Consider the following 18,750-nt stretch of genomic DNA (forward strand, 5'->3'; position numbering starts at 1 on the left):
TTTTTCAGGTAGAGCAGCAAAACCCAATTATGCAAAAAGCTACTGTGCTAAGATTAGGAAGACTGTGATTCACAAGAAACATTTTCAGTTTCAATGTATTTCCTTTGGAATCTGCACTTCGGGTGTTTACAGTTGTTTGTTTTACATTTCTAGGCAACAGAAACCTACTTTACTCAATGTCAGAAAATAAATTAAGTCATCCTTCAGCGTGTCACTTTTAATCTGGAGATCATTCTGAAGATATTTTTAATTACTTTGCATCTAGAAATATCAGCCTGATAGTTTGTTTAAAATCCTTGAACACTATTTCTTTCAGTTACGCTTATTAAAGGAAATCTATGGTTTAAATTGCAACTTCACGGTACTTAATGTGTTTCTTAAAAGTCTCCTTTTCTTATAATTTATATGTATAAATATTAATATCCCATTTTATGACATTACTGTTGTCTTATTTAGGATCCTGGAAAAAAACCTAATTTGATTCAGAAAGAACATCTATTATTTTTATTTAACTAGCAGGCTACTATTTTTAAATTATATTGAAAATTATCTGAGATACACAATTGTCCTATTTAATTGTGTATTACCCACAGACCTGACGGACTGCTGTTTGACTTTGTCACGGTTACCTATCAGATGCAGGGGAGACGATATCCTCTAAACTTTGTGTTGCCTCTCTAATGCCTTCTCCAAATTCAGATCCCACTGCACAATGTATAGGAGCAGCCTCAGTTGCTCTCCTGTTTGTGGGAGACCTAGAAAAAGCTTTGTGAACTGTTAGGCCTCATGAAGCCTATCCTGTCATGGTTTCACTCAATCTCTCTTCCCCCTTGCCCCCTGAGGATATGGTGCCCTTGCACTGTGACTATGTTGTCTTTTTGCCCCCTGTTTTACCCCAGGGCTCGATCCTCTTATTATAAATACTGTCTCCCTTACAAAACAAACCAATTTCTGATAGGGCAAACCCAAATACCAAAGCCTGGAGAGTTTTATGCCTGAGCCTGCTTCAAACTAGTAGTAATGACACAAGGCAGCACCATGTCTGTCCCCCTCCGAGAGCAGCCTTCGTATCTTCAAAGTCTTACACCCTTATGCCATAGCACAATCATGTAATACAAGTGTCATGGTAAAAAAACATTACCCTGGTAGTCTAGGACACGGCTTTTCATATTCTTAACTTTTTACCTGAAAAAAACATGTGATAAGAATAATATATAATAACTATGTCCTGATGTCACAAGGGTTACTAGCTTGGGGAGAACGTCAGAGAGGGCACTATAGGATCAAACCAAAGATTGCTTTTGGCCCTGGGTCATGGCTCCAGCATTGCCTGCTGTAAGAAATTGGCAAAGACACTGATGCTGCAGGTGCTAAGTCTGGCACCATTCACAGTGATATCTGTGGCCAAGTATGCAGGGACTCTGTGAGGAGCGCGTAGGAGATTGGCCTATGGTTCAAACTTGCAGAACTTGTTGACTTCAGCTCTTGCGCTGACTATGAAACTATGAGTAAAATGAGTTGCTGTGATGAATTTTGCCTTAGCATCATCTAATTCCAGCTATTGTTCTGGAAGCAATTGTCACTATGGCTACCTTTATGTCTGTTCTCAGCTCTGCCAAATAAAGGGATGATAAAAAATAAGGGGGAGAAAAGCGTCCCAAGTGTAGACTTATGGGAAAGTGTACGAATGAAGGAAGTGCAGGTAGTACTTTCTTCAGAACCTTCCCGGTCTATAAAATTTTCTCCTGATCTTTCAGGAACTGCCTGGCCATGCAGCAATTTTCCATGGATTTCTTTCCACAAATCTAGTTAGTTATTGCCAAATGATGTGTGTGCTCCAGAGGATGCAAGATCTGACCCGCATGCATACAAAATCATCTACACCAGCTGGTTTGGTGGCCAGGTTTCTTTTGCTGGTGTGCACCACAGACAATTTCAATGTAGCTTCAGGTGCCTATTTTACAATTGTAACATTTTCATTTTCTAGATGAAGATTAAATTCTAGGTGTTTACTCCTTCTATGTGGAAAATGACGTATACCTCTGTAGGAATATCTTAACCTGAAATGGGAATTCCTGCTTTCCCTTAAGTGACTCCCATGTTAATTTGCACATCAGCCTCTGTTGGCAATTTTTAACCGAGGTACTACACTTCCTATCCCTTTGGCTTCTTACGTGGTGCTGAACATTGGCTTGCCATGACTGCTCTTACACTCTTGCTGATGCTTTTGGTTTTGTAAAGGAGTAACCACAGGGCAAGCAAGGTCAAAACTGTCACTGCTCCAAATGAAAAACAGAATTTCAAATCAAGGGGGAGATTAACTTTGCGACACTGTCCTTTGAAAAGCAATACTAACTGGTTTTCAGTAACAAAAATCACCTCTGTAACTGTAAGAAGTAAGAAAATAATTATTACAAAGATATTAATAAGAGCACTTCTGAAATGTGCATGTGTTTGGACTGAGATATTTAAAGTGTGTTTCAAATTTATCTTAATTATGGCTCTAAACTTGTAAGATGATGAAAAATAGTATTTCTCTTTAGTAGGAGTGGGTGGTGTTATCTATTAACATAAGTTTGAAGTCACACAGTAACATTTCGAGTCTATTTATAAGTGAAAGACTAACAAGCAGATGAGCGAATATAGGTCAGAGAGGGGAATTAAAGAGAATGGTAATAATAACACCTCTGGCTACACGGGCTGGTAAGACACCACTGATACCAGGGGAAGAGGATCAGAAAAATAAACTGGATTCTTGCAGCAGAACAAAATAGCAAACATTATGACTGTGCTTTACAGCACTGTGGACTCCCTGAGAAGCTTTGTGTTTCATCCCAGAGGCAGACATAGCGTACTTGTTATTCAAATAGCTACCACTTATCCTTGATAATGCTTTCAAGGCATACCTGACTGAACTGTAAAAAACCCATCTGGTCAAGTGCTGTTTTAATATGCACAGATGCTGGCTCGCAAACCACCATAGGTTGTTTCCATAAACTACAATTTAACTGTCAAGATTTAATTAAGAAATACACCTGAGCCTTTGGAATAAACAGGATAGTCAGGGGTGTCGGACAAGTGGGCTGTGTGACATGGCAGGGGCTTAAAAATTTCTACGCTGACAGAGATGTCTTCCCAGCAGTGAACAGGGGCAGGATTGCTTAAAAAAGAAGCCACCAAACCCCAAAGTGTCCACCTTACGTATAATGCACACGATAGTTTTACATCGTTATCATCACTGTCGGCCATGTTATGTAATTGGGTTTTGATGGTATCAACTTGCATATTGCAGTCCTGAAAATCCTAGGAAAAGGACGCGTTTTATGGCACTATAAAATCATCACTTTCCTGTACGCTCTTCTGGTATTGTATGAAGATTATTACATTCCCTGAAAATACATAACAGGTTTAATCTGACATAAGGGTTTTTTTTTTTTTTTTCTGTACAAGCAAGCTGTCTGGCAGGCAGCAGGAGATAAAGAGAATGTTTATTTTTGAATTGTAGTGATTTAAAGTAATATTTGTATAAATGTGCATATACATGTAAGTATTATTAGTATACATTTAAAAAAACCAAACTACTAAAGCTGACATAAATGTCAACTTTAAATAAAATTCAGAAATAGTGAAGCCTAAAGGACAGCTTGACATCATTCATGGACATAAACTAATATAAATTAAGAAATGTTTCTGCTGTAAATCTCGTGTGTTAAAACTAATCAGCATTTACTGTATTATCTCTGAATATAATAAGGAGGGTCCATTATCTGTTTCAGTAATGCAAACCTAATTTGAGCTGTCAAAAGGTTGGAGTCAAAGACCTATAAAAGAATACCTTCCCTGAGTGAAAGCTGAAGGGACATTTTAATTTGTTTCTGTTCCATTACTTCTGAATAAATTGTTTTGAAGCAAATAATGAATTCATGTAAGTGCTGATCTTCAGATCTGGTCCTAAACATTCTAAAAGCTTTCTTAAGAAAGCTCTTTTTCTTATTTTTAAAGTATAACCAAATAGGGTTGTTTTTTTTTTTTTTTCTTCAGTATTAAAATGTCTGTGTGAAGGTAGTCCAAGCAAGAGTTTTAAAAATTCAAGTTACCTTATGTAAAACCCATATAGTTGTGACAGACTTATTTAGAATTTTAAATATGTATTTTACGTATAATTTTCAGGGCTGTAACTGTCTTGGCTGGTCCCAGATGTTTATCACAGAGGAGGAAAATCCTAAACTTGGATAAAGCTTATGAATTTTAATTTTCACTACTAAAGTGGTTATTTGAAGGCAAGTAATTTGGTTTAGAACTGTTTAGAGATGAAATGTGCAAACAAAATCCTCTCCTCCAGTCTTTTCAGTCAATATAATGCATATTCAGTTTATGAGTCCCAAAGTAACTAATTCGTCCTTTAGCTATGCAAGATAAATTACAGAGAAATTCCACTGGAAGCAGTGTAAGTACCTGCCAGCATGTTTTTAATAACAAAGGACATGCCCTATTACAGAATTCATGAGACACTGGCTATGAAGTTATTAGAACTGCAGCATTCATTGCCACAGGATGCTGAAGCAGTATAAAATAAAAATAGATTGAAAATGGGTGGTGGCAAATTCATGGATGAAGATCCAACACTGTTATTGAACATGATGACTTTACATGTAACCTCCATCTCAGGAACTTTTAAGCCATTTTGAGTAGGACTGTCCTGATGTGACTGCGTTTAACGGCTGTCAGAAAGGTCTGACCCAGGACCAGCACATATTTTGCGCCTCACTGAAAAGAACCATGTGGTGACATGGAAGATCTTATTTCTGTTAGTTTACAGTTGTGAAATGTAAAGGACTTAACAGGGACAATGTTCTATTTAGTGTTGTGGGATCCTTGCATTCAAGCTGGAAAGCTTTTGCCAGATGATTAATTGACTCAAAGAATGCTTCTGAACCCTGGAGAACCAGGCTGAAAAGTTTTCTTCTCTCTCATTGATTTGATCTGCAACAAACAAATGGTGCATCTTGGGATGGTGAAAGACTGAATCCAGCAGCATTGTCTTAATTATGGAAATGAAAAGCATAGTTGCAGTTGAGAACTGAAAAGTATCACCTGCAAGTTGTAATCACGCAACTGTGACAAAAGTAGCAGCTTCCCATTTAGCAATCGTTTCTGTGCTGTGGTTAGCTAGAGGCTTCAGCCATTTCCATCCATCAGCATCATCATTTGTTTCACTTGCTTCTGCTTTAAGCTTTGCTTTTCTTCAGTTGAGAATAAGCGAGAGCTCTGCTGTACCAAAGCTCACACCACATTGAGGTATAAAAGCTGTCACTTAACATGAGTCATTTTGTGTGTGGATCTCGTGAGTGAATAACTGAGCAAGAGATACAAGAGTCAGCAAGTTAGCCCAGGACTTAAAAGTACAAACCCCCTCTAGTTAGCTTGATTTCCTTAGGTTTTCCTCTATATGCCTTGGGTTTTCATAGTTAGATCCTAAGATAAGTTCAGGACCATGGATACTTCCCTATTTTCCACAAAATTATGACTTTCCTTTCTGCAGGATGAACTGCTGAACTTTGCCACTAGCTCTTTCTACCACTGAAATATCTAAGATACCAAGAAATGTTCTTCAATATTTTGAAGATCAGAAGGCTAATTTGTTTGGAACAGGCATGGATATCCTCTGTGCTTCTGCTAGGCTGTGCACCTTTGTGTTGACAATACAAGTGACTGTAACCAAGCCACCCAGAACTGGCAACAGCAGCAAGGCACCAAACCCCCAAACACAAACTCTCCTTTGGCCGCCTCTTCTAGAGGTTGCAAACAAAATGCATAGAGTACAGGGTTCCTTCAAATCCATGCAAAGTTTTCTGTGTTGCTGTGTCGTGTGTCGTTCCCCCCCCCCCCCCCGCTTTGTGATAGGGACAGAACCTGATGAAGGTGCAAAGCTGCTGCTCTTGATGGAAAAGTGCTATTCATATCTCCTGGTGATTGTCTTTCAAAATCTAGGCAGGATAGATCATACCTGAGGACCGCTGTTTGATTTTCTCCAAGGACAACTTGCTAACAACTTGAAAAAGAACTTCTCCTTTCCTATGCATCGCACATATCTCTGGTCAGCCTGTCGCTGCAATTGGAAAAATCCTTTAGTACTACTAGTGTGGAAGGACAAGGGAAAGCTGGAAAGGCTGGAAAACAGGTATCACTCTGGGAACTGAAGTCCCACTCTGGTGGTCAGGGGTCTGAAGTGAGGCAAAAAAGAGAAACCACTGAAACAGGGATGGGGATTTTGCATGTGCATTTTTAATCATGCTTGTCATACCTGCAACCGCTGAAGATTTCTGTTACTGCAGTTTAAGGCAAGTGCAGTCTGAAACCATAGCTTGCTGTCAGCAAAGAGGGCTGTGCTGGCCTGGCTGCTTTTCAGACTGAAGTGAGGTTGTTCGCAGTCATGCTGTTTTCAAAGGGTTTGAAGCCACACCACTTAAGCAGCTTCAAGTCATTACATATGACCCAAGGACAACTGGATACAGGAACATATACATGCTGTGTATAAGATAAAACAGTTGCTTGTGGAAGTATTTTTAGGGATGCAAGTTTACAACTGAAGGTGCATTTGATGGAAGGCAAATGTAAACTATTAAACCCCTACATGTGCAGACTTCAATTGCCTGGTGTAACTTCAGTTTCTGAAGGACTTCAGTTAAACTGTTACAATTTGTCTAGCTAAGCAGGGACACAATTATTTTCAAAGCTAGTTTTTCCCAAGCCTTCATTTTGCCTATTTATACCAAAAGCTCTTTAGTGAAAGGACCATTTACTACTATATGTTTGTTCAGTACAAGATGGGTTTCTAGGTACAACTACAATAACACAACTATGAACAAATAACCACTCCAGAGTAATTCTATACAATTTAGTGGATAGACTTCATTTTCATGCTTTTGTACCTCAGATACAGTCATGGCTTATGCAGCGCAGCAAATAATTAAGCTACTGGTTACAGTCACTGAGTTACGGGGGCATGCTGAGGGTCTGATCCTATGCATGACATACGTCTGTAGCCTCCCAGTAATGCAAGTGTTTTATCCTTTGGAAACATAAGTGCAAGTGTTGAAGGTTGGGACTTATGTTTGTGTGCCTTAAAAGCAGCAAGGGAGAAAGACAACAACAGAGTCCAGAAACAGCAACATCTCTGCGCTTGTGAGCAAGGACAGCAGAACTGTCAAGTCTTGCCCTTTCTTATTATGTGTCCGTTCAAAATCCATCTTCCTAAGCAGCATCTTGGCATCTGGCCACCAGTGGTGTTGCCAAATGGTGAGTTTCTGTTATTTTAGATACCTGCCTGAATCCACACCAGGTTTCTCAGCTGGTTCCTTATTTTATATAATAGATCTGTGCAATAACTGCTAATTACTAAACTCTAGAAATCATTTTATGGAAACAGTGACCAAAATGACTGAAGATATTAAGTTCAAATATAGGTTTAATGTCTCCTCCTGGTCAAACTTAGCATTTTTGTATTTTACAGTTGCCTTTTCTAAGTTGTAACAACAAAATGTAAACTGCTTAATGATGCAATTTATCTTAATAATATTAATTATATTTTAAGCAGGCAATTTCTGATTTTGCTTTTTTTCTATCCTGCTGCTAGTGTTTTAGATACATTTAAAGGGACAATGTGTGTGTTTGTCTAGCTCAGCAGTGTATGTATTTGTAATTTGAAAACAAGTCCTTGTCCAAAGTGAAGGAAATACTATACTCATTCGTAACTGACCTCAGAGAACTGGACATTTGTTTGCCTGGTCAAGTAAGTAGCAAGTCCCTTTGTGATCTTAATGAGTACAGAATTAAATCTGCATTTCCAGATTGGTGCAGGGATAGGCAGAGATCTGATTAAGACTGTCTGAAAATTTCCATTCCAAAGCTCTTTTTCAGAGCTGTTTTCTGTACTGTTCTCTGCTCTCTAAGCTAACCTTAACCAGCTGGTTGACATTTCACTCTGCCTTGGGTTATTTTTTTTTTTAAGAGCAGGAAAAGAAGGAAAAAGCATTTCCAGGAAATATGTGTTAGAAAATTTTCCAGGAGCCATTTTTCCAGAGGCAGACATAGAAAAGTTAAGTCATTTTGCCAATGTAAAACGTCTGTGAATATTTTTCTCACCTGAGAAATTCTAGCAGACTTTTATGACCTTGACATTTGACATGGGATAACCTTGTTGGTGAAACACATGGCCTTGGCATCTTTGTGAAAGCTCAATTAAATTTGAGTTACTGAAAAAAAAATAAAATCACAATGTGTACAGGCTTAGTACAGACTTTAAAGATTTTTGACAGTTAAATTCTGCAAAGAATACCAATGCTAAGTTCCTGTTTACTCATAGGAAAAATACAAGGCAGTGTATTTTTATCCTATTTCCAGGCCATCGGCAGTCTCTTAGGTGCTCCATCATCTCTAGCATGTCAGCAGTGTGACTCTGAGTATCCTGCTTTGTCAAACAACTCTTTATTAGCAGATTAATCTTTGCAAGCTGCTCTGCGTTACAGCCATATCAAGAAATCCTGTATTTAGAATAAGTAATATTTTCAATTGGCCGCCTTGCACTTTTCCTCTATAGAGACATTGATCTTTCTTTCCAAGGACCTGAAAGATCCCAGGGGAAGAAATTTCTAATGATAGGCTCATTTAAAACCACAATCTTTCAGGACAACACTTACATACAAGCTTTGATTTTTACAGGTTATAGCCCTTAGCTGTCAATGACAGGGCTTACAACAACCTTTTTAAAAAACTCTGCAGCAAGGACTCTTAAAGCATGCAGCAGCTATCATCCAGAAGAACCCATGGAAATTGCTACTTTCCAAAGTAAAGTTTACCAACTTTTCTTGAACAGATCATGCTACCTGTTCCCCTGCATGGGGGAGATTGCAAAAGGTATTTGCATATGTTGATTTTCTCTGTGAATTTAAACTTTTTTTTTTCTTCTTTTTTCTTTTTCTTTTTCTTCACTATATTTCTGGTTCTTCCTGGAGTTACGCACTCCTACTAAGTGGGAAAGTTTCATGCACCTGTTTATATAAAGGGAAATGAAACTCTCCAGTTTTCTAAATTTTCCAGCTACTGTTGATGGGATTCATTTCACCTGAATAGGTGTCTGCCTAAGGTAAAAGCAACATGATGCTTTTACCTGTGCTAGACAGGTACCCTTTGGCACCTTAGGCACTCTTTATGGGCAAAGGAGTGAAGTAACTACTGGGGTGAGATTGTGCCGACCTGTTTAGATCAGATGACTCCCACCTTACGAGTGGCTGTTTCTCTCCATTACTGCAAAAGGAAGCCTGGAGTGATTGGTTCAGCTACAGATGTCTATCTTTTGTCACATGAATCCTACCCTAAATTTGCAGGTACCGTGTGTTTAAGCTTTGACTGAGAACAATAATGTATGGCAATTTTTTGCTGGGAAATTTGTGTTATTGACATAGTCAGTAGGAATAGATTCTAATACAGCATCATCCTGATGCTTAGTATCCAAAGAATCCAACATTGGAAGCATTTTGGAAAGGGAAAGAGAAGTCTTTTCTCTGAAATAGATTTCACTGCAATAGAAAAGATCTGTATTACTATATCTTAGGTCCTGAATAAAATCCAGAATTTGATTGTTTATCTGCTGAGCCTTTCAAAAGGGAATCTGCTGAGCTTTGCTGTACCAACCCTATCTGCAATAACAGAGCTTAGTTTAATTCAAATAAATGTGCTTAGGTGATGACAATACCATGTTCAAAGCAGGACACAAACTTATCAAACATATTGTAGTTAGCATCATTTTTAGAAACACATTTTAAAAGTCTGAACAATTTTTCCCCCCAATTATTATAAATTTATGTATTTTACTGAAATAGCAGTAACTTGCCTTCCCTTAGCTCACGTGTAAATGACCCTATTCCTTTATAGCTAAAATTGTCTTCCCCAGAGTACACTGACTTCAATAGAATTACAACTTGCATGATTTCAGCTGATAGAGTCTACTGCAGCTCTAACCTAAAGAAGTAACATATTTCTTGCAATACGTGATAAAAGAAGCACTTGGCAAAGGTCAGCTTTTCAGATGTCTTGTAGAAATGTCATTAAGTGCAATCTTCTGATAGGTCCTCTTCTTCTGCCTCGGTGTCTGTACCAATTGTCTGAAATTTCTGATTGAAGTGCAGCATCTCAGTGACTTTAACTTCAAGCTAGAAGGTTCCAGTATAATTAAAATAACCTCAAAGTCAAATTTAACTAGTAGGTCTTTTGATAAAACTCTTTTAATGAAACTCTCTGTATGAAAGTAAAACAATTTTTAAATTATCAGTCCTTCTGAATGTAGCTAAGGCTGCTAAGATTTGAGTGAATGTCAGGGAAAGTCCTAAATATTTGAACAAAAAGCCCTGTTCAGGCTATCATTTTATATTAATGGGGGCAAATACTATGCCAAAATGAAACTCTTCTGCAAGCAAGGCCTATCTGCATTTCAATTTTCCATTTCTAAATCCTAGCTTTTGTCTATCACAATGACTCCTTGTTAAGCTGTCAGAAGACTAGGTCAGTGCATATGTTAAAAGAGCACAGGTACAGAGATCAGAGAGGAAACCAGATGGCCAAAAGGTTGGAATGAACTCTAGTTCAGTGCTGACGAAAAATGTATACCTACCAGCATTGTTGCTGTCTACAAACTCCAGTAATTGTTTTAGTTGAGCTATCTGCAAGTAGGGAAATGCTAATATTTATGTGGTGGTTTTCTGTATGAACATCTATGTAGCTAGCTTTCAGTTGACAGACTGCTATAAAACAAAAAGATGGCCAGAAGGCAAGTCATCGTGGTCAAATACAAAACCAGTTAAAAAAAAACAAAACAACTCTGCATATTAGATATGAATTGGTTGCACAGTGAGATGATAAGTTTATGCCTCTGTCTTGCTGGAGGTGCTTGTACAGGGAAGCGAAGTACTTCATGACCTCGAGGTTTCAGAGCATACTTCTTTTTACATGGGCAGCAATGTAAGCTTGGTAGGCTGGCACTTCAAATCTGCATTATATTGCCCTTTGGGAAGGACTAAGGTACCAGAAAGTCTTCTTGCATATTTTAGAAGATTCCCTGAGCCCAAATGATTTTCTGACTTCATAAGCATTCAGGATGCATTATCCCAGATCCCAGTCTTACAGAGATCTCTGCAACCTGCAATCGCAAAGGTCTCTGGATCGAGGTGGCTGCCAGGATATTGAGCAGTAAAGAACACACCAGCTCTGAAGAAAGAGCTAAGGGTTGAGTTACATGGAGCACTGCAGGGGTTAAACTCCATGGCATGTCCTCAGCTGAGGTACAGATGAACTCATATCATGCAAGTTTGTTGGCCAGCATGAGCCTGCAGGATGCTTTAACGACTATCTGGTAAACTTGAGGATTTTCAGTAAACTACAGTCAGTTGTGTTGTATTCAGCTGAGAAAAAAATCCTGCAAGATCCAAAACTAAAAGTAAAACCAAATATAATTTGGACAGCTTAGTGTCTGATGTGTGTCCAGTGAAGGCATTATTTAACAGGCATTCTTATGGACCACGCTTAGCCTAAGTGATACTGAGTACCCTGTAAGATCACAAAAAAAAAAGTTTGGAGTACATCCAAAGACAAATCGATGGTGAATATTTACATGGATTACAAAAGAGGAAATGGCATAATATAAGCCTACCTGATGTCGAAAGATGCTAGTGCTTAATGCATTGAAGAAAAGATGCAAGAATAGCTTGTCCTTTTGGAATACTGCTGTGGCAATGGATTCCAAGGACAGAGACTTCACAAGCTAACTGCTGTCCATTGAACTAGCTTCAGTCTCCACCTTATTGAGGTATAAGAAATATATGAATAGTCTACAAATATGCTGGTAATTTAAATGATAAATGCTGATAAGTACTTTTCTCCTTTGTGCCTAAGCTTTACTCAAAGTCTTCCATTAAAATATATAATTGAGGATCTAGACAGTTGCATTTTGATTTGCACCTATTGCCAAAACAATATATCTTTCAGATAAGCCTTTCATGCATTACTTTTAATAATAATGTTTTAAATTAAAAGACTGCTTCCATCAGAATAATGAAGCAAGATAGCCAAGAAAATAGCTATGTGCCTGAGCACAGGAATTCATTAAAGTAAGAAAAATCCATGAAACAGTGATGATAATGAGAAAAAGTCTTGAACCTCAAAGTCGACAATACTGAAAGCAGAGACTGCATTTAGGGCTTACTGCATGGGAGGGGCTGTTTGCTCTTTTCAGAGATATTTCTCTTTTTTTAAATTCTGAGAAATCAAGGAAAATTTTGGCAACTCAGTTGCTTTTACATTGCCATAGGCATACAGGATTTTACTAGCACAAAAACTGGGCCTGATAATGCCATAAGGAATAATCCTTTATTTTACTTATGTAAGTATTAGTATTAATGATTTCCCTTCTTCCAATACTAAGAAACATACAATTAATTAATAATGACAAACACTACCACGTGAAGAAGGCAATTTAATGTAATCAAGATACTCTGGTTTCTAATTTCCCTCCTGGTCTCTATTTAAGTTGCAGATAGGGTATGTATTACCTATATTTATCTTAGAAATAAGTTGTCCTTATAACACCTTTTTTAAAAAGAAATATTTGAAAAGGTGGTGTTTTGCTCATTAAAATATTTTTACCAGAATATAAGGAACTTGCATAGCAAGCGCTAATGCCCAATATTAAACAAAAAGTGCCACAAACATAACAATAGTACATGTCTGATACTTCTCTGCATCCCTGCCTGTCTGCTGAGCTGTGCTGCTGCTCTTGACAGGAATACAGAGAAGGCTTACGGGAGAAGCTGACACTCTGCATACATCCAGCCAGAGACAAGTTTTATAATTCTGATATCTGACTCCATTGACTCCTGTGACTCTGCAAAGACAAGAGGTTCTGCCTGGGACAGAGCAACCCTTTACTGCTGGAGCACAGATGGTGTGAAAGTGCTTTATGTGACACAAACTGTTACAAAACGGTTGGTGCACTAAAGTGTGCTGTCAAGACCTGTTTTCTTTAAGCTGCCAGTCTGTCATTGTCTTTTGGAAACTAGCATGCAGCCAGCAAACCCATTTCCATTAAAAGAAGAATAAAAGCCCTGTGTATACTTCCCTTCCATTTTCTCCTACCAGGCAATTTCTCTCTATAATGTCACTTCAGGTATTATAGTAGAATTAATGAATAGCCAAAATTTCTCTCATAATAGATACAAAACTATACATAGTGAGAAAGAAAGTAGGTTTTAAAAATGGTAAAAGAAAAGCAAAGAGAAGCTTTCAAACCAAACATTCCCCACACCTGAATCTGCTGAATTTCCCAGGTACAGTATAACACTCATCCTTTTCCATGTTATGGGCACAGCTACCTGCAGTTGGTTCAGATGCTGCTACCTTTCATAGCTGAACCCAGTATGGACCAGAACACACATTCCATGCAGTCTAGCACACAACTCACAGGCTAAAACTCTGTTAGAGACAAAGAGCATCATCTATCTTGCAGTTTTCCTGAAGCCTTGACAGTTATTCCGCCTTGTTTTGTGAGTCTTATTACAGATATGCAATGAATTTCTCCTGAATTATGATGCATTCTTTAATCCTCTTTTTAAAAGCTAAATTAGGCAGCAATGGTGTGAAGTCATAGATCAGAAGCGCTCCCATTCAGCCTAATCCTCCAGTACCTGGTTTATTCATCCTCTAATTTGGCAGTTGGAGGAATTCCTGGCCAAGGTAAAATCCAACTTAGATGTATAAAATCGTACAAGTTTGGGAATTTTGTCTGTCTTTCTATATGTGTTCTTCATGGCAGCAGGAAAGGCTTGTAAAGGCTGAAACTGGCCTGTATTCCAACCTATTTTTCACTAAAATCTATGTTTCATTAAGATTAGCATGGAACAATTAGATGACTTTATTTTCATCAGTTTTGCAGTTACCCAGTGACACTTTCTAATTGTTCTGTTATTACAAGCACAGCAACCTTGTCTTTGCCTCTTTCACTGTGAGTAAGACTTTTCAAGTGCACCTTGCTGGATCTTTCAGACACCCATAGTGTGGACACAATCCTGAGATGCTAGGACTCTGAACTGGTGTAGACATAAGTGAGGCTAAGGAGCACTGAACATGTGAAAACATTAGCCTTGAGGGTCTGTTTTTTCCTCTAGCAAAAAAGTAATGAGATTAAATACCCCAGGAAGAATGTCTTCAAATGTCAAATGGTGGCACGTTGCTGTACTCCCTCTCAGCACGCGCAATTTTCAGGTCCACTTATGAGCAATCATACTTCATGTGCATTTGCATAGGCAATTGACTGCTGAAGATTTTAATTTGTTTCTTCTTACTTTATTACCTAGATGTCTCAATATTAAATGACAATTTTGTCCCCTGATACTGTTGCAGGAAGTTTTACCCGTCTGTTTTTAAATACTTTTGTGTTCAGACCAGTTGTAAATGCTTTATGAAATGTTATCATCAAGCTGCTGTATTTGAATCATTATGGGAAACAAGAATTTGTGGATTTCATCTTTCATGTTGTTAAAAAGCTACATTTATTTGCTATGGGAAAAGTCACTTCTTTGAAAAACTGCACATGGCAAAAACAGAAATAAAAACAAGCATATAGTGGCATGAAATGGCCACAGGCCAACACAAAAGTGAGAAAAATCTTCTCACAAAATATCTTTGTGATGAGCTAACATCAAAAGATTTTAGGTTCAGCTAGGCACAGAGAAATTTGGTTAAGCAAAGTAATGAGTGCTGCTGTGCTTTTCATCTTCAAAACGTCTTACAGAGGTTAAATCTTTAAAATATATCAGTGAAATGAAGCGTTATATTTCCACCATTGTTTTTTTCCCTTCAGTTGAAGTGGATGTTGAGTGTTTAAATGTCCAAGGCTGTGGAGAAGGTCGGTGAGATCTGAGACTTCAGACTAAGCTTCTCCTGCAGTGCCTGAACTTCTTAGACTGTGCTGGACATTCTCCATTTATTCAGTTGTCCCTCCGTCAGCCACTGCCCTCCTTTTCTCAAACTGTTTCTCCTTTTTGACATCTTTTCCTTGGCTGGTCTGCAGCTTTCCATTGCATTGCGTGTACTCAGATTGCCCCGTTAAGCCTGCAAAAACCCTGTAGGTAAACCCTCACCTGGCTACGTATGCCTCCTCTATTACTTCAGGCTTTTCACAGTGCAGACTTTTCTCTCCTCCTGCACTACTTTACAGAAAGGTCAACCTTGCAGAACTTAGCAAAACTCTCTATTCAACAAGTCTTGCAGAATCCCTATGGAAGACCCGACTAAATGAATTTGATCACCTTTAAATTAGGTATATCCCTCACAAACTCACATGTAGAGTCTCTACATATGAGGGTAGAAAGCAACTCACCATCTCCCGTGTTTGGGATAGCCTTGGAAAAGCTGCCTCTGTGCCAGGAAGCCTGGGGATTGGGCTGGAAGTAGGAGTTAAATCACTCTTAGCAACACCCGATACTGCCAAAAACCTGCGAGAAAGCAAAAAGTTATCAATATAGACTCTGTAAGTGACAATGAAAGATGTTTACTTCAGGAGAAGGAAAAAATCTTTTAGAAGGCCTAAACTGTAATTTTCAGGATCTCTTCAGCTACCCAGGGATGATTCTTTAAAAGCTTAGAGACCAGTGTCAGGAAAACCCCACAGAGTTCATGTAAGAGCATAGCTGATAATGTCTGAAATTCTTTACGACGGGCAAAAAAATGACCAGCAAAACCCGTGCAGGATTTGACACTCCAGAAATTGGCTCCACTTGAAGAACTCAAGAAATTGAAAAATTGGCCTGGACTTTTCTGAAGATCAATGGTCAGTAAAAGGAAAAGGAGGAAGAAGTCTGTGCTGTGTAGCCAAGCCAGCAGGCTTGGTGTATCTCATGCTATTAGCACCCAAGTGCATCTGTGAGGTGCTAATAGTCAACTCCTATTGACTGCAGTGGGAGCCCAGGGCACTTGGCATTTTGCAGTATTAGGCCTCACATTATTAAGCTAAGGATATAAACGTGCCAGAGTATGTGCTCTTTGAACTGCGAGGCATTGTTTCTTGCTTTGTCAAAATATTCAAGATTCTTTTCCCCCCAGTTAGCAGTGTCTCACAGCAAGCAACTGCCTAAAAAAGAAATATACTGCAAAAGAGTATGCACTGTGAAAAGCAGAAATATAGCATTTTACCAAGAACAGGCTGATTTAATTTTAAATATATATTCTTTAAATGGCTAATGTGCTTAAAAATGTAGAAAACCAGATATCAGAGGCAGTTTAAAGCAGAAGAGCAGTCAGTAAGAAAAATGAACAAAAAGAAGACAAAGTGACAAAAGAAATAAGGAAAGATCGTTGATTTCCTGGAAAAAAGCATAAAACTAATAATTTTTCACACATTGTTGAATAACATGGTAATTTATCCAGAATATAATTCTACTAACATCTGACTGTGACTTGGTACCAGATGAGTCCTTCCAGCTCAAAGCTGTCTGGGGCAGGTTTTGAGGATGATTACAGACCTATTTGTTGTGCCATCTACATGACATGATAGCCTAGGCTAGGAGACTCAGTGACATGGTTTCTTGAAGTTGTCAGTGCAACTTTAAGAAGTCTGGGTTTCATTGTTGCTAGAGGAAGGGTAATGACCTCCCTGCCAGGGAGGCATCCAGCAAATCATGAATTATAACATCAGTCCTGTATGTATTGAAAAAACAGAAAAGTAAAAGCTGTTAGTACTTTTGTACCCATGCCACTGGTAGATGTGAGACTTATATTTTTCAAAAATTAGTCTCCTTCTCAGTACAGAGCATTAACCTTCAAAATCTAACTTATTGGCAACAATAATAGAGTTCAAATAGTAAAACGAGTGCCCATGCTCTCTCTTTCCCTCCCCTCCTTTGCAATGCAGATTTCTCTGTCTCTAGGCAAGGCCAGGAAGGACAGAAGGTAGAGTGGCCAGCGTGACCTACTAGGGGAATATGCAGCACTCAAGATGTGAGTAATGATGTACTTAGCTGTATCTCATTAAGCATCCAACAGATGATCAGCAGCAACTGATCAAGGCTGAGGCAGAGCAACCCTCTTGCCTCATTTTGCTTGGAAGTTGTTGGTGTAACCATCCTTTTCCCTCAACACACTCCCCTGGACATGGGAAAACTATGGTCTGTATGAGAATTCAAGAGTGTACAAGAGCTGGGATAATTTTAGGTTGATCTTAAAATATTCAAAAAGATTTCTGTCTTAAGGGGTGGAGGGAGGGGAAGCTGCCTTTAGTTCCTGTTTGAGATCTTGTATGCTATGTTTCATTCCAAGGTAAGAAATTGTATGTATCAGAATGTCTAGGTAGCACCTACATACCTCAGAGATTTTGTTTGGCTTTTCTAGAAAAGTAAGAAGGCTCTATTTCTTCTCAAACTCTAGGTCCTTTTCATACCTGCCTTCCCTTTACAGTCCGTCCTTCTCCCATCCTCCTTTTCTTCCAGCTTCTGCATCTTCATATTTTCATCTTCCTTATCTCAACTGTGTTTGCAAGCAGCTGGTTCTTTGCACTCAGGCCCTTCCTAATTGCGCTCCCGTTTTCTCTCCTGGTCCTTTTATGCAAAAAAGAATATTTCTGCAATGTGTGTGCTTGTGTAGTCAAGAATTTCCCCATTGGCATGCCATCCAGTGACCTCATTCCTGTCTGAATGGGGAGAGAGTGTCCCCTGAAGGGGACGGGGAGGCCACCTGGGTGCTAAGATCACTATTTGCACCTTGTTACCTAGCTTGGGGTGCTGCCAGGCATTCCTGCACAGGCAGATTTGTAAGCTGCATACAAGCTCTTGTGAAGACCTTGTCTGGATGAGAAGGCAGGATGGATGTGGGAGTCCTTGTTGATGATATAGCAATATGGATGTAGCAGGTTTACCTCCCATCACTTTCAGCTTAATTAAAATGTAAGTACCCTGGACCTAGAGGTTCGGCACAGGAACTGAACAGACATCTTCACGGTGAATCCTACATAGCCAGCAGGTAAAGTTCATATAGGATTATGCTTTCTTTTAGCTTTCTAAGAACATCCCCCCAAAATATGTAATGTTAAATCAGTAACTGAGGCTGTTTTAGAATAGTGATTCCTATAAACTGAGATCAGAGAGGAAGACATTATAGAACTGCAGAAATAAGGACTTTTGGAACCATTGATGAGTAATTTACAAGCAGGGTAATTTTTGCTATGGCAGAACATCCCCAGCTAAAGGGAAAAATTAGGAAATTGCCTGAAATCCTATGAACTCACTGTTTTGTTTAATAAACAGAAGACAAGCTTTTAAGAGACGGAGATGGTTGTCTTGTACGTATCAGGACTTAATATTTCTAAACATAAACAAACCTCTTTTTACCCAATATAAAATCATTTCACATCTACTCAAAATCCTGATAATCTCAGTTTATGCGTGGCAGCAACTACCTTTAGGAAGGTAGTCCAGCAGAAGTAATTCTGGACCTGCCTCCATCTCTGAAGCATATTTATTACTTCCATCACTTCTCAGGCCTCAGAGTTCTCCTGCTTCAAGTCTGAATATTTATTATGTCAGGTTGAAGTCTGCCAGTGACCAAAAAGCAGAACTATCAATTACAGCCCTCCTTTCCTAGTGAAGACATTGATATTATGAGGGCTTTGGTCTTGTGAAAAACAATGGAAAAAGTCTCGTGAAATGTGTG

The 18,750-nt window shown here is 38.7% G+C and overlaps 1 protein-coding gene across 3 annotated transcripts in view; it reads right to left on the reverse strand.

The window, feature by feature from the left end:
• The window catches only part of HTR1F (5-hydroxytryptamine receptor 1F), a 115,677-nt gene that overhangs the window by 51,368 nt on the left and 45,559 nt on the right, over window positions 1-18,750 (reverse strand). For 2 of the 3 annotated variants that reach the window (XM_087757008.1, XM_087757009.1), the window contains exon 2: window positions 15,428-15,542. The gene's annotated coding sequence lies outside the window, so the exon portion shown is untranslated. Of the gene's footprint in view, window positions 1-8,145; window positions 8,256-15,427; window positions 15,543-18,750 lie in introns of all 3 variants that reach the window. The other variant, XM_087757011.1, reaches the window with a different exon arrangement.

This window comes from Nipponia nippon, unplaced genomic scaffold (assembly GCF_047370975.1).
Source record: "Nipponia nippon isolate SJK-2023a ecotype South Korea unplaced genomic scaffold, ASM4737097v1 scaffold_2, whole genome shotgun sequence".
Classification (NCBI taxonomy): Eukaryota; Metazoa; Chordata; class Aves; order Pelecaniformes; family Threskiornithidae; genus Nipponia; species Nipponia nippon.